The 15,476-nt window shown below is 35.8% G+C and overlaps 1 protein-coding gene across 1 annotated transcript in view; it reads left to right on the top strand.

The window, feature by feature from the left end:
* LOC109235462 overlaps window positions 1-15,476 on the top strand; it is a 29,987-nt gene that overhangs the window by 9,931 nt on the left and 4,580 nt on the right. The window lies entirely within an intron of this gene.

Here is a 15,476-nt window from a genome sequence, read left to right as displayed (position 1 = left end):
GAGAGATAAACAAGGACTTTCTAATTAAATTATTCCTAAAATAATTAAGAGGATTCTACCACCGAATAATGGATACAAGATGTTCAATCTTATCCCTAGTAGAATCTAAGAAAATGAGGGTAACACACTCGAATTTGTTAATAATCTTTCCAACCCCGAGTTGCCTTCCTAGGACTATTCGAAGTAAAATGGGCGAGTCCTAGTAGCTATCCCTTGGAAAAATTAAAGAACAAAAATAATTAAAGAGAAACATATCAACCCACATTCATAATTAATAAAAACTTTATTAAGTACACATAAACATACAGAGGATTTAATTCAAACTAATAGAATATTTTCATAAACAAGATTCAAGTAATGGAATAAATGTACATACTTAGATATTCAATATAAACAAAGGAATTAAAAATGAGGTAAAAGGGTAAGAACTTTCTCATTCCAAAATCTCAACTCCCAAGGTGAGTGAAACAACCCATAGCTCAAACTTGTATTTTCTATCCCAGAAAATGCCAAAGATCCCCCAAAGATAGCTAGGTCTGCAAGTATTTATGGGTTTGGTCAGAAAATATAAAAACTCAAGTCTGTCCAGAAGAATTGAGACTACGTTAGCCGCACCTGCTGAAGAATCCTAGCTAGTGCGGTCTCCGCAGATCATGCGGAATTTTGCTTGCATGGTGCAAAGTATGGTGGGATGAGTACTCCGCAGAAAGAGAAATGCATCACAGAGGGACTCCGCAGATATGGCCTTCAACGCTGAGCGAGACTTCGTTTCCAAACGGGCAATATCCAAGAGCCGATCTCAACAGAAACAGCTGCCTTCCGCAGATTCGGATACTTTCTCGCAAGATAAAGCGAAGCCACAAAATGCAGATCGATTATTGTTTGCAATGCGATTTCACTGGATGCATTTTCATTCTTTCAACTCGTGTTTGCTCAATTATCCACCATTCAATTTATTTTAATTCTCTTAGACTCATATGTACTGAAATACGATGACAATACACACTATGACCTCATATTACAATTAAGAATACAAAAACTAAAGCAAAAAGGACAGAATAAGTGATTAAAAAACACCACTTAACATCAATAGAGGTTATTTACTTTATCATAACCTAAAGTAAAAGAACTAGATAAGTGGAATTAGATCACCACCTATCATCATAGGAGCTTACATTTCTAGACACTTTAATAGCAATACACCACATTATTAAATTTGAGTTTGTTAAAAACGAATGATATTTTCTACCACATGACATCCTCTAGGTCTTTATCCGTATCTCTTAATGATAACAACCCTCATAGTTTGGAAAAAATAACCCAAAATTGATACAGAGGTTTCATCAAATTTAAAACCTCAAAATAACCCTTTAAGAGTTTGAGGTTTTACTTCTCACACCTAACCAAATCCTTGGACGAGAATTTGTATAATCTCCAAGCCTCCTTTGAAGGGGTATGCATTCGCTACCTTCTCAAAATGGATCATCAAAACAAGGTGGATGAGAATGCAGAACTTGTTGATTCCTTTCTTACTTTTCTTGTCAATCGTCTTTTTCATTTTGATACCTTCCTGTTTTTGGTTTGCTATATATCTGTTTACCCTAAAATTCGTAGTAAACAATTAAAACTTATATTAGTGGTTTTAAGGATATTGTGATTCAATAACAATACAATTGATTAAAGAAGGCAACAATAGATAAATTATGGACGATTAGGATAGAATTGGATCAAACCAGTATGTTAGGCACAGGGTCTCGACCTCCACTTGGGATAGCCTCGGGGTGGGATGGCAAGAGTAGTAAAAAATAAAGCAACCTCTGATAAACAGTAAGTAAATAGCAGGAAAGTAATGAATGATATTTCTTATCAGTGAACATCATCCTTTCTTACCCCGAAGATGAATTGGGATCCTTCTTATATAATAGAGGAATCTCTAATAAGGTACACTTCTAATTATAGTAGAAAATCCATATTAACATCTAAATTAACCATTGTAGATTTGATCCGTTTCGAGATTTTGTCACTACGATTCTCGACCAATCGCAGATATTATCTCGCCTTTTCGTTATCAAGCCATGCCGGTGTCACTCGAAGTCTGCCTCTTTCTCTCCACAATCGAGGCCGACCTCGGCCCGGACTCGACGTCCTAGCTCTTTGACGTTGACATTCTATCTTCGACCAAAGAATTAAAATCGGGGTAGCCCCAATTCCACCATATTACAGATTAGTTCCCTCGTTCTTAGAGTTAAAAACGATAAGATAATGTACTGAGCCTCGATTTCTGGAAGACCCTGATAAATGCATGGCATCCCTGTGACGTTAAAGCGATCGAAGTGACCGAAAATCCCGTCGGTTACAGTTCCCAAACCATTGTAATGCTTTGCTAAGTGACGGTCGCGCCCACTAGCACCACCGAACCGTCACCGTGAATCGTATAAAATTCAGGCTCTTGGTTGAATCAAATTTACTTTCATCTCCACCAAGTTTTTCTAAGTTCCTTACTCTCTCCATCTTTCTCTGTTTCACATCCCATTGAGTCAACTAGTTAGTACCAAAAATTACCAAGTTTTCATCTCTTTCCGCTTGCCTTCTTATCCTGAAATCTAATGGCGAAACCTCCAGACCGTCCCACAAAAAGAGAAAGACTTCTTCCTTTTCTTCCCGGCCGCAGGGATAAAATGTCAGTGGAACCGCTCCCTCATGAGTACGTTCCCGGACCTTGATCGGGATGATATTTGCCGAGCTACCTGGATCCACTTAAACACGCTTAACTTGACTTTATTTCAAATAAGATAAAGTACTAGGGCGTCGTTGTTGGGCGAGAAATGTCCTTCTTTTTTCTTCATTGTGAATCATAAGGAGCCTTCGGGCACATAGTCTCGGGTTCCGTTATTTCCCTAGTGATTGATACCTTAGTGCGTTAGAATTATGGGTCCCTGTGGATGTCGACCCCACTGCACGATCATGTGGAATTGACAATGTTTGGGGTTCTTCCTGTCATTTTACCCATATTGGCATTCCCTTTCTCTGAAAGATTCTTGGCCAATCGCTGAGGAACTCTCGAAGATGGCCCTCATCGAATTAGACGGGCTACCTCCTCCTAATTGTCTGCAAATCCTCGATCCTGACCATGCTGCGATTGATACTTGCACATCAAATTTGGGTTTCTTTAGGGAAGGATTCGGGTCTGTATGGGTCTGGGCCACGTAGTATCTTTGATCTTTCCGATTGGCCGATACAATGCCGATACATCGATGCTAAAGTTATATCTCGATAACCGAGGTGGCCTCTATGGATCGGCATACTTATCATAACACTTTGCTCATAAGTCCCCGAAAAATTCTGTCCTCGATCACTTCTTCGATCACCGGGCGGAGTTGCGTCCTAACCATTGTTCTTGTCTGCGGTATAATGGTTGATACCGTTCTCTGTTCGACCCTAGCCAGTCCTGTCGACGTCCTCTGGGTTTTTTACTCGACGATCGACGTATTTGGAGTACTAAAACGGAAGGGGCTCCCTATTTGGTCGTCCTCGACCCTGATCTTCGATGATATCGATTGTGCACATTCTGACCCAAGTTACAAGGCTGGAACTTGATCAAATTTTGGTTTCAAACTGAACGTGATGCTTATCGAACTCCGCTCATTCCAACCTTGGGTGAAAGCTTGATTGGCCCAATCATCTATGACCGGTTGGCAACTCCAGCGTTCCATTTGAAATCGGGACACGAATCCCTCAAACATTTCACTATTCCTTTGTCTTACCTTTGAAAAGGTCCGATTTTCTTGTTGCGACCTTTTGGCCCCGGGCGTGTGCCTACGAAAGAATCTGCTAACATGGCAAAATGAGGTCGATGATTTTGGTGGCAGGTTGTGATACCAAATCATTGCTCTCTTTTGAAAAGGTCTTCTCCGAAACTTTTTCAAACAGCACAGATTCGATTTCATCATCTTCTTAAATCGTTACCTTGATGGCGCATGTATATGAAGTAAATGCTCGCTGGACGAGTGGTCCCATTATATTTGGTATGTCTGGCTACGATAAAACTTCTTTGGAATTAGGCTTCGGAAGTCGCATTGAGGAAACAGTTTTGTACAAACTTCTTCGAATCCATCCCTTTTTCAAGATTGGCGGTGCCCCCGGTATCTGATTCAACTCGAGAGTTGGTATTCTCCACATTTTATCATTAGCTCGATTTTCTTTCTCTGACTCGATCTCTTGGTTGAGCTCCTTGAGCATTTTCATTTTGCAAGGATCGGTCCCCGATCCGTTATTATTCGACCTATCTTGAAACTGGCTCGGTACGACGAGTGATTTTCGGCTCAACACCACTTGGAGTTTCTATGTGGTGATTTTGGTAGCTGAGCAAGCGGCCTGCTGAGCCTGTAGCAATCTCGAATATCACCTGGAGACTAACTCCCACATTCCTCTGCCCTGTGTACCTCGGACCACCAGATCGGCTTTCCTTGCGTTACACTTCCCTTCGGGGGTCTGCGCCTAGGTCTGCATTAAAGTAACGTGCGAACTGACAGTTGACTGGATCGGCAACTTGGTACTTCCTCGATGGCACTTCGCGCTCCTGGAGAACAATTACATTGTCGTTTCTCCTCGTGGAAACCCGAGGACCATTGTCACCATGCGCGGGTGCGTTTTCTGAGTTTGATCGTGTTTTAAGCTGAGAGCAAAAATACTTGACAAGAACAAGCGTGAAATAATGTGTGTATCAGAATCAGCACCGAACAATCACTATTTATCCTTAGCCTCACGGTGGGCGCAACTGTTTACCCTAAAATCGAGTAAACAATTAAAACTTATATCTATGGTTTAAGGAATATGTGAATTCAATCCCCAATACCAATTGATAAACAAGGAATTAAATAGATAAAATTAGCGATAGATAGAATTAAATCAAAACCAGTATGTTGCCAGGTTCTCGACCTGACTTGGGATAGCCTCGGGGGATGCAAGAGGTAAAAAATAAGCAACTCTTGAAACAGTTAAGTGAAATAGCATGAACATAATAATGTATATATTCTATCAAGAACCAATCATCCTCCCTTACAAGTGAATGGGGATCCCTCTTTTATAACAGAGGAGTCCTAAATAAGGTACACTTCTAATCTATAGCAGAAAATCATAATTAACATTCTTAATAACCGTGTAATGATCGTTCCGAGATTGCACTACGATTCTCAACAATCGCAGATATCTCGGCCTTTTTTCCGTTATATCAAGTCATGCCTGTGGTCACTCGAAAGTCTTATGCCTCTCTTTCTGTTTCCGCAGATGCGGAGGCCAACTCGACCGGACTCGACGTCCTAGCTCTTTGACTTGACATTCGTATCTCGAACCAAAGAATGAAATCGGATACCCCGATTTGTCCACCGTATACAAATTTCTGCTATACTTTCCTTACCACATCCTTAGAACCAAGAATAATGTTTATCGTAGATACCTTTTTTATATTTCTGATTAGTTTAACTCATATGTACCCCGCTCCTCCTTCTTTCCTTTATTTTTTGAAATCAATTGCTTTAATTGAGTTGGCTTGCTGTTAAATACAAGGGCCTCCGTTATAAAGTTGCTCGTGTGCCTACCTCTAAAATTATGGTTTTGGAAGGACTATTTTCTTTCTTTAATTTGTTTTCTTTGATTTAATTCAACTGCAATGCGTAGATGAGACTGACACATGTCAGATAGGATCTAATTAAATATGTCATTGTGTCATTGGGCTTAACCGCATTATTGTAATCAAGCTAATGTGCAAGAATTACAGGAAACAAGTGGACACAGATAATTTAATTAGACAATTAACTTCTGGACGCTGAGTAGGCTCTGGCTTCCTATCCCTATAAACCATATTCATGTGAGTGGAATGTTGCAAATATATGGGCGCAGAATACCAAAGGTGAGCATTTTTATCTGCTAATTCTTCTTATTGGTTTAATTAAGACTTTTTTCTTCATATATTGAGTGACCTTAAATATCTTTATCAGAATAGTAGCAGCAGCATAGGTTCTTTAAACATCACGCACAAAGATTGGATAACTCAATCGGCGCACTGGCTTAGTATTCAACCAAATCAATCAAGTAAGTTATCGTACCATTGCAGTTTCCTTTTCTTTCTTCTTTTGCTGATAAAGGGAAACATAAACTAGTTAATTCTCAAAAACCAATTATGTCTCTGTTTATTTATTATATATTTAACAGCAAAGTTCCAGTTTGGAGAATCTTGTCTCTTTCTTACTTCCTTCCGACTTCAAAACATTGTTGCCAGAACTAGACAGGATAATATAGTACTCTCATCCGTTTAATCGCTCTTCAATTTTGTGATTATTTTCTTTTTTTCAATCTTTTTGAAAAAGCTTATTTCTTTTTAAATTGAATAACTTTATTTAATTTTTCTATAACCAACATAAATGTGGTATACTAAATATTAAAGTAGAGCAGCTCAAGCTATTGCAAAATAGCAAGCCAGCTCACCACTTAAGAAAGGCAGCAACTACTTTAAATCTCAGAACATCATCTCCACTTAAGTCAATCCCGAGCTGCATATATTCCACATATATCAGCTTTGGACTAAAAACAGGCCTTAACCATGTAAATTTATGTGACATGAATTTAAAACCCTAGCTTTTGGTATCAATTTCCCAATACACCACCGGGGGCGGATCTATGTGTAAGGACGGGTGGTACGCCACCCGCAATTCTTTGTTATTGAGGACTATGCAGGATATGTATATATATTATATAATATATATAATAAAAGTGGGCGCCCCAGTAACAAAATGATTCAAGATGCTATAGCCAAGACCACTATAATCATTTCCACCCTGGTGAATGGGAGATCGATTTCAACCTATAATGGTTTTTAAAAGCTTTTGCTACAATTACAGGAAGGATGTTTACTCGGTTTATTCTTTTTTCTCTTTCCTTAATTGCTCTTTTTTGTTTATTAGTAGTTCTATTTGACTTTTCTTTTGATTTTATTAGTTTATTTTGAAATTTCTTTTCTCCTTTTGTTCCTTTAAACATTAACCTATAAAATATAAAAACTCTTTTTTTTTCACAAATATATTTTTTCCTCATAAAAAAATCTCCACTATTGTACTTTCCCAACTCCCTCCATGATTTATAAATAGATGATAAGAAATTAATTTTCTCTCATGAACACAAACTCCGCGTAAATCTATTTGCAGGAAACCAAAAAAATTAAATAGGAAATCCTTGAATAAGTTTACTGTTTCTAATCAATGAATGAAAGTTTATTTGTTGTCAAATTACGTCTAAAGTAGGATAACTGTATATAATTACGAGTTGAGTTACATTTGCATAAAAAGTAGTAAATTGAATCATGTCCGTATACTTTATTATGTTTTTAATGTTTAGAGTGCTTATTAGTAATTAAGTTTTGCCTCCGAGTAATCTAAAGATAAATTGATAGAAAGCTTTTTTTCCTGTACAAAATGCAACTCCTGTTGAATCTATTGAATGGGATTTTTTTTCAAGTTATCATAATTATTAATACATATTTTTTCCTCGATCAATGTTCTATATTATTTCTTAAAGACGAATAACTCAAACCGAAATCCAAATAAACCAAACTGATTAAATAAAGAATATACCCAATTTAAACAATGGTAAATTGTAATATGGCTTACATTCCAAAAATTATTGTGGCACCCGGAGCCTTCAAATCCTGGATCCGCCTTGTGTAACACCACGTCAAACAACAAAAGCGTAATGCATGACAAAATTCAACCACTTGCGCGTACAAGAAACTACGACAATAAACAACGATTACTTATTAAGGCCGACAAAAATCAAAGTTATTCTCCTATCAACCTTAAACTATCATTATACAAATAAATTAGTTTGATGAAATATGATTCCCGTCCTTCAAATAATTGAAAAATCATCTATAATCGGATGATTTCAATCACTTACGACCAGGGATTTGGGGAACAGGATTAGGCTAGACGAGTTATGACCTTTTAGAAAAAATACGCAGGACTCTTACTTTACACATTAGCCCATCTCGTTATTAAATTAGGTTTAGGTTATCGTGTCTATGTTGCCGTGAACTCTCCAAAATGTTGCCGCAACCCGTGTCGGATCCTCAAAAAAATACAACTAACTTTTGAAGGATTCAATACGCACGGCACATTTTAGGAGAGTCGGAGCAACATAGATCTGAGTTTAGGGACCCATTTTGACATTGATTAGGAGTCGGAGCAACAGCATAATTTGAGTTAGACCATTTGACATAGATTAACAAAAAACAAGGCGGCTACAATTTTAATTGGAGGGTTATAACACCTCAAAAGTATTTATACCACAGCGTGCTTAATTTTTCACACCGGGTGGACATTTCATGATAATGACACATAAGGGAATGGGGTTGGAGATCCAAAATGGAATATGACTGGGTGGAGTGCCAAAATGAAAGTGGTTGCCAAGTAAGAGGGCGATGCCTATGTATTTGGGCCTTTAAACCAATTATATATTCTTGATTTTTGTTTATCAAATAAACAAGAAAAAGAAATGGTGAAAAAACTCAATATTTGGAAGCAAAAGTGTTTTAAAAAACTTTTTTCGGATATTGGTTAAATTGAGACAGATGAATAGTTAGCTAGCTATCTTTTACAAATATATGTTAATATATACAATACACGAATAAAAGAAACTACTAATATGCTTACACGCTATGTAACACTATTGCTTGATTTGACAATCGGCTGTCTTAAATTTGAATCTTGAATAATCATAAAGCCTCACTTAAAATTACTCAAAAATATGAAAATTGTGAAAGAAATTATATGTTAATTTAGAAATTAAAGAAAATAATAAAGATAAATGGCAACCAGTGACCCAAATATTAGAATTAAATTATAAATAAAAACTTTAAGAACGGACAATTAAATTAAAAAATCCAAAAGAAAAAAACAGTTTATTAATTTTGAATATGAACGAAAATTAGAAATGAAATAAATATGAAGGAAAAAAAAGTTGTTGTAGAAAATAACATTTATTGATAATATCTTGATTGTGACAATTACACATTCAGATTTCTAGTGCAAAACATATAAATTTGAAACTGTTATGAAATAATAAAAGAAGAAAGAAGAGTATTGCAAAGAAAAGCAGGAGAGAGGATTTTTATGTTGGGGTTGAATATATAATGGAAGTAGAACCTTCTATTTATAGGGAGAGGGTGACTTAGCCACCAAGCAATGAACCCTAGAAACTCTCACAGCATAAATATTAATTCTATTTATAAACACTCCCCGCCTTGAATGTCTAATTCAACAGATAATATGCCTCGTTAAAACCTTAATAAATAAAAACCCAATGGGGAAAAATTTCTTGAAAAGGAAAAAGAGTACACATATCTAACAAATAACGCCTTTTTGATTGCCTCGTTAAAAAACCTTGCAAGGAAAACCCATTTGGACAAAACCTTGTAAGGGAAAAAGAGTACAAACGCGTTATTAACTTCCCCCTGATGAGAAGCATCCAATTTATCTTTAAGCATTTGCATTCCAATTTGTGCACCATCTTCAAAAGGTCTTTGGTAGATATTTGATAAACAATATCAGCCATTTAACTTCAACGAATTTGATTTCACATTGAAATCAATCATCCCTGATAGATGTATTGTCTCTTCATTATGATACTTGTTGGAATCATCATTTCAATATCTTTCACATAGGGATGAAAAACTCTTGCTAATCATATTATCATGCTATAGTTAAGCAAGATAACATTTGTGCCACAAATTGACTAAGAAGTGGTACTTCATGACCATTGAATTTTATATGCTTTAAAGCAATATTAAATACTTTCAGGGATTGGTTAAGTCATATAAGCCCATTATAATAGACTTTAGAGCAATCAATTTTCATGTTCATGCTAGACATATTAAGGATATTCGAAAACTGATTGCACATACCATTGACTTTATAACTTTTCAGTTGTTTGGAACTTAACATGGTTCAAAACTGCATGTCTTTCATATGAAACCAATCTTATTCGAAATTTTCACCAGACTTAAGATCCTTCAATTATATTTAGCGGTATCCATAATGTCGTCGACAAACATTTATTATCAGTTTCAAATATTTTTCATAAGGACATAACATAAGATCTCTTTCAAATTCATATTTTCAGGTACCTGAATCTTCTTGAGATTTTATGAAGTGTTTATGTCATGTGATCTTTTGGAATCACTTGCCTCATTTATTATGATCCATTTTGCTCATCTTCTTTTATCAGAAGTTTAATTTGAAACCGATTCTAATCATACGCTTTAAGCGTACCATAGACTTTGTCCTCTAGGACTCATTATAATAGGAGCTTTGCAGTTGAGAATAAGTTACTTTTCTGTCAGCAAAATGCGGTTTGGCATTGCTTTTGCAATATATTGCAAATGAATTATCCTTTTTATGAACCTCAAGTTCATATTATGTTATTCGAGATCTTAGATTGTTACAAATGATAATTCATTACCACGTAACGTTTTCTCAACTGTTTATCATGTCTCCCCCTCATGTTTAGATAAAACTATTGTTACCTCAACTTGAGAATCCACCTTTGTCGTTATGGTGTTTAATCAAAAATATTACACCGCCACATCAATAATAATAAGATGGAATTATTTGGTTCCTGACCCTTGAACCACTTGTGAGGGGAGAATGTAATTATACTTTCCGTATATAACCTATATATCAAACTGATATAGATACTTTGTCTCATAAGCAATAGGTTTAGCTATTAAGTGGAGGCACTTCAATAAATTATTTTTGCTAAAATCAACTGTGATGTAAACCAACTTTATCAAGATATAAACTATCTTGAATTAGGAAATTCTGGGGAAATTATTGCTCGAATTAAATTAGTTGAGCAAGTTACCTCGCACACCACCGGCCAGGTGGCTGTTTAATAATAATTGCACATGTAAACCATCTCAATAGATGCATCTTATATGGTAATACATGGCAGGTGAATGGCCCATATCACCCTTTGATATTTCCAGCATTCATGGGATTCAATTCCCAATTTTAATTTGGTCTATTAATTAATCTGAGAACAAGCAATGTAAGAGAATTTGTAAAGAACTTTCTAGTTCTTTAATATTTACCCATGTGAATTCTTCTTTTATTTTTTTGCGCATTATACTTGAATTAAACATGGCTAAACCATTATGGCCAAACTGGAATAAAATTATCAATATGATTAAACTTCATGTTTTACACCATGATGTGTGCAATTATGAATAAACTCCAAGTTTATTTATGATATGGTTTTTATATCAATAATATTCCACTTCATTGTGGTATCTTTTGTTTATGTAGTACAAATTGTGAGAATAAAAGCGGGTTAGCTTTTCACATACATATTACCCCGCTACAAGTTTGAATAGTAAAAGATATTAAATCCTTTGCCTTTATTTATAGTCCAATATAAATCAACCGCTTTCGCGTTACTTTGGAAACTTGAATAAGTCTTGAGACTTACTACAACACCACATACCTATTGGTAAATTAATTTGTGTTTCTCCAAAATAGTATTAATATTGGGCTCTTGCAGAGTTCTCAATTATTTTGTTAGTACCACATATTCATCACACCTATATGGTGAATATCTCTTTTAAAGGAGAAAGTATACCAATTATGGTTATTGGCGTCAAAATTATATGCAAAAGATCTGTTCTTTGCATTACGTTGTCTTTTAACAATCACAATGCCCAAAAATATTTTGGCGTACAATAGGTACCGTGACCAATGACCATTCATTGCCATAATAATGACCATATTTTCTTATATCATCTCAAACCTCCTTTTAGAGGTGAGTGCGGATATTTCACTACCACTAGCACGTTCATATTCTATTGAAGATGAATATGTTCATAAAATTCAAGATGTTGTCACATTCACATCATGAGACCATAATCATCCTATATGTTGCCTTTACAAAAATCTATTTCAAATCGATGACAAAATTTTTCACAGAGTGAAAGATTATTTTGAGATCCTTATTGTTCTCTTACCACAAATGATGACAATTATAATTTCGTCTATTGCCACGTCCATATCCATTGAAACATTCATAGTAATATTTTGTCTTCTTTCAAGACTTATCACTACTGCTATCATCACATTTCTCTTAAGGAATTGGAGAATGGAGCAAATTCAATTGGGACGGTTTTCCAATTCTTTGCCACAATCATACATGAATTGTTGATCATGACGAGGCACTAGAAATTTTACCACTTCACGGTGTTATATATTTTTTACACAACTCCATTAGAGTTATAATTCAAAAACTTTGTTGTCTTTGCTGTATTTAAAATCAAAAAAGCTATAGAATAAAAGAGGAAAAATACTGTTAAAAGACTTACCTTAATCCAGAATTTAATCATGAAGGAAGTTCATGGAATAATTGACAAATCATTATGCTCAATCTCCAAAGTCTTAACTCAATATTGGTTAGAGTCTCGTGCTGATAACGTATTATGAATATAATAAAAGAAGGAAAGAAGAGTATTGCAAAGAAAAGAAGGAGGAGAGAATTCTTATTGATTTGGTGTGATTACAATGAATAGAAACCCTCTTATTTATCGGGGAGAGGGTAACTTAGCCACCAAGCAAATGAACCCTAGAATCTCTCTAAAATTAGACATTCAACATAAATATAATTTCTATTTATAACAGAAACGTTTTATTTTTGAGTTGATCGGGATTTGGTTGGATGTTTTAAAATGAAAAGAATTAGGGGTGTGTTTGAATTGAAGGAAAATGATTTTTCAATTTTTACATGTTGGTTGGCTTAAATGTTTTGAAAAACATTATTCTTCATGAATTCATTTACGAGAAATATATTTTCTCTATCAAAGAGACAGAAAACACTTTCAAAACTCTTTTTCATCTTCCCCCACCATATTCCCCATTCCCCAACCCTTACACTCCCGCATCCACCCCCACCCCACCCCAAACCACTATCCCCCGCGGCCCAACTCCACCTTATCCCCCCTCCCCCAACCTACCCCAATCCGCCTAGCCCTCACTCTAAATAGACAAATATTATTATGAGTACTTTTCTTTTCTTGTTGTAGTAGAGAGTCTTCTTTTACATTTTAACAAAATTGAGTATTTTTCTTTTCATGAATGTAAAAAAAGTATTTATCTTTCATTTTAGCAAAATGAATACTTCATTCATGATGTTAGAAAAAGTATTTTTTTTTTATTTCAACAAAATGAGTACTTCTCTTTCACGTTCTAGTAGAAAAGTACTTTCTTTTTCAACCAAAAAAGAAGTATTTTCTTTTTAGTAATGAGCTCAAAATTTTAAACGTTGTTTATTGTGTTGAAAAAGTAAAGCAACCACATTTGGGTTTGTGTGAATTTTTAAATAATAAATAATTTTTTAAAGAAAAATAGAGTCATGAAAGTATTTGCGTATTTGGGAGGGTTGGGGGGGGCGGGGGAGGATGGAGCACAAGAAATTATAGGAATTTTGGGGAAGGAGGATGAGGAGGAGTAGCATAAAACTTATTTTTACTATCTAACCAAACACTAAATAATATTTTACGAGTGACATAAGTTTAGAGTAGTGACTTTTCGTGTTATGAATATTTCACTTGGATGAATCACAATGAAGAAATTCATTCCTAAACTTTCTACTATAAATCACATTGCAAATGAGAAAGGAAGTTGATAGATGAAGAAAGGAAGAAGAAGAAGAGAAGGAAAATGCTTATTGTGCTATTGATTTATTACAGAAGGGGGTCGTTTATATTGTTGGTTAGTGGTTGACAGTTGTCTCACTAACCACTTAACCAACTCTCATTATATAATACACAATATACTTCTATTATTTGTCATTAGCCTATGTATCAATACTCCAACCTCAAGCTGGGAGGGTGAAAAGGATCAAACACTTCAAGCTTGGGATAAAAAAAGGAATTGATTTTGTGCAGAACCAGTCCTTTGGTCATCAAATCAGTAGCTGTAAAGTTTGTTAGGGATGTATTGAGGACGAATTAACCCTACTTTTGATCTTTTTCTACGAACAAAAATGAAATCAATCTCGATGTGTTTGGTTCGTTCGATGGAATATTAGGTTGGCAGCTATTTGTAAACGCTGCTTGCTGTTCACAGTATATTGTTGACTGGAACATCTACATTCAACTTGTAAACTCCTTGAGCAATCTAGAACCCAGGTGATTCTGCAGGCTTGCTGCTCTGCAAGACTAGATATTCTGCCTCTTACTGAACTCCTACTAACTGTAGGGTTGTTCTTTGACTTCCATGAGAACAATGAATCCCCAAGGTTTGACATATATTAACCGGTTTACTGATCTCCTGGTATTTTGGGACACCCTGCCCAATCAGAGTACACAATATAACAGAAGATGCCTTTATCGGGAGTTATTTAGAAAGAATACCAAGCCTTGGAGTACCTTTAAACATATTCTAACCACTCGCAGAGCTCATTCCCAATGTGGACTGTTTGGGATGCTTGCAAAATTGACTCAGTACTTTGGACTGCAAAACACAAAATCTTGGCACTGGTAACTGTTAGGTAGAGAAGCTTTTCCAATGAGTCTTTGGTAGCTACCTGCATCCTTCAAATTCTGGCATCACCAGTGCTTGACCAACATGTTGTCATAATCAACGGTTGTTAGCTTTTGATTGAAGCTCAATAGGTGTGTTAATGGGTTTGGCAGATTCCAGTACCAACATCTGATATTAACTTGCAGTGCATATTTCCTTTGAGTAAGAAGTACCCCCTATGGTTAGATCTTAGAACGTTCAATCCCAAGGAATACCTAAGCTCTCCTAGATCTATTTACCTTGAATGAACTATGTAGTGTCTGTAGTACCTCTTACAAGAAAGAATGTGCTTCCAGTAATGAGCAAATCATCTACATAGACTAGGATAATGACAATATTTGAACCTACTCTTTTGGTGAACAATGAATGATCATGGGGACTTTATGTGTAATCAGCTGCTAAAAGTGCCTCAGTCAGTTTAATATTCCACTGCCTCGATGCCTGCTTCAACCCATACAAAGATTTCAGCAGCCTGCACACCTTATGCTCCCCCTGTTTGTGGAACCCTTGAGGCAAGCACATGTAGAACTCTTCATAAAGATCACACTGTAGAAAGGCATTGTTAACATCCATTTGGAATAAGTTCCATCCCTTTGAAGCTGCCTACTAATGATGGTCCTGACAGTGACCATTTTTGCAACAGGAGAAAAAGTCTCATGATCATCCAATCCTTCCTGCTGTGTGTATCCCTTTGCTACCAACCTTGCTTTGAACCTTTCCACCTCCCCATTTGCTTTATATTTTATTTTGAACACCCATTTTGAGCCTATAGCTTTCTTCACTGGAGGAAGATCTACTACTTCCCAGGTTGCATTATCTTCAAGTGCTTTAATTTTGCTTCCATTTGCTTTCCACCCAAGC

Source organism: Nicotiana attenuata, chromosome 12 (assembly GCF_001879085.1).
Source record: "Nicotiana attenuata strain UT chromosome 12, NIATTr2, whole genome shotgun sequence".
Lineage (NCBI taxonomy): Eukaryota > Viridiplantae > Streptophyta > Magnoliopsida > Solanales > Solanaceae > Nicotiana > Nicotiana attenuata.
The sequence above is the reverse complement of the archived record's forward strand: the minus strand, read 5'-3'. Positions and strand labels throughout refer to the sequence as shown.